Source organism: Colobus angolensis, unplaced genomic scaffold, assembly GCF_000951035.1.
Source record: "Colobus angolensis palliatus isolate OR3802 unplaced genomic scaffold, Cang.pa_1.0 Scaffold298, whole genome shotgun sequence".
Lineage (NCBI taxonomy): Eukaryota > Metazoa > Chordata > Mammalia > Primates > Cercopithecidae > Colobus > Colobus angolensis.
In genome coordinates, this window is record NW_012116243.1 from 3,275,917 (window position 1) to 3,277,804 (window position 1,888).

Below are 1,888 nucleotides of genomic sequence, written 5' to 3' on the forward strand. Positions count from 1 at the left end.
TCCAGGAGTAGCTTAGCTGGATAGTTCTGACTCACTGTCTCTCATGAGGTTACAACCAGGCTACTGACTAAGACTGAAGTAATCTTAAAAGGTTGATAGATGCTGAAGGATCCACTTCCAAACTCACTGATATGGTCGTTGGTAGAAAGCTTCATTTCTTCCTTATGTGAGCCTCTCCATAGGCTACTCATAACATGGCAGCTGGCTTCTCTCAGAGAAAGTGAGAGAGAAAGAGAAAGAGAAACTGAGATGGAAGCCAATGTATTTTACAACTGAATCTCAGGAGTGACACACCATCACTTCTGCCATGTTCTGTTCGTCACACAGACCAGACCTCATCCAATGTTATATGTACCTAAGAGTATGAACATACAGAGCCAGGGATCACTGGGGATCATCTTGGAGGCTGGCTGTCATAATGCCAGTATACAGGTACATGTATATATTTATGTGTGTGTATTTATTTTTACATATGTGTATGTATGTAGGGGTATACATGCATATATTTCCTAACTGCTGAAAGGGCTAAGAAGCAGACATACCAGTAGCAATCAGTATACTTAGCATCCAGATTTTACTCTCTAGTATCAGTCTCCACAGAAAACAACTAAGGCTTTTCAGAGAAATGGCTTCCAGCATTTGGGCAGGGGCAAGGTAGGTACAAGGTAATACAGGAACATCTTGTTATTCCAGAAAATAAAGAAGTGTTCAAAAACATGATGGGGCATGTCACAAAGGCACAGAGGCCAGCTGAATAGGTTCCTACTGGCCAAATATGGGAAAAATTGAATACCAAAATCACTAAGTAAAATAATGAGTTATAAATCATTGAAAAATATGAACTCATGAGTCTTCATGAGTCTGTAATCTAATGATAGACAAATGGATGATTGGTAAATAGGTGGATAGATAGATAATAGAATATAAGTGACTTCTCTTGCTTAACACAGAATGACAAGGACTTCCTGGTAAATGTCAAGGGAATATTGGATTTGGGAGATCATCATTTGCCACCATGGTGGTAAAGACTGGTTTATACAAGAATCATCAATGCATGCCAAACCTAGGAGGAAATTTAGTGAGAAGCAGGATATTTGCATAGCATTATAATACCTCTCTACTGCCTTCTTATTGATTGCAACTGAGGGAAAACCCCAGTAACTATAGAGTGGAGAAACTGGACAATACTTTGACCAGTTGATTAAAATTAGCATCATCCATGAGGGAAAGATGCACACTGTGTGCTTCCAGGTAATATTTACTGTATTACCCCATTTTCATACTGCTATAAAGAAATACCCAAGACAGGGTAATTTATAAAGAAAAGGAGGTTTAAAGGACTCACAGTTCCCCATGGCTAGGGAGGTCTCACAATCATGGCAGAAGGCAAAGGAGGAGCAAAGGCACGTCTTACATGGTAGCAGGCAAGTGAGTGTGTGTAGGGGAACTACCCTTTATAAAACCATCAGATCTTGTGAGACTTTTCACTATCATGAGAACAGCACAGGAAAAACCCACCCCTATGAATCAGTTACCACCCATCAGGTCCCTCCCATGACACGTGGGGATTATGAAAGCTACAATTCAAGATGAGATTTGGTGGGAACACAGCCAAACCACATAATTCTACTCCTGACCCCTCCCAAATCTCATGTCCTCACCTTTCAAAACCAGTTGTGCCTTCCCAACAATCCCCCAAAGTCTTATTTCAGCCTTAACTCAAAAGTCCACAATCCAAAGTCTCATCTGAGACAAAGCAAGTCCCTTCTGACTATGAGCATGTAAAATCAAAAGCAAGTTAGTTACTTCCTAGATACAATAGGGGTACAGGCATTGGATAAATACATCCATCCCAAATGAGAGAAATTGGCCAGAACAAAGGGGCTAC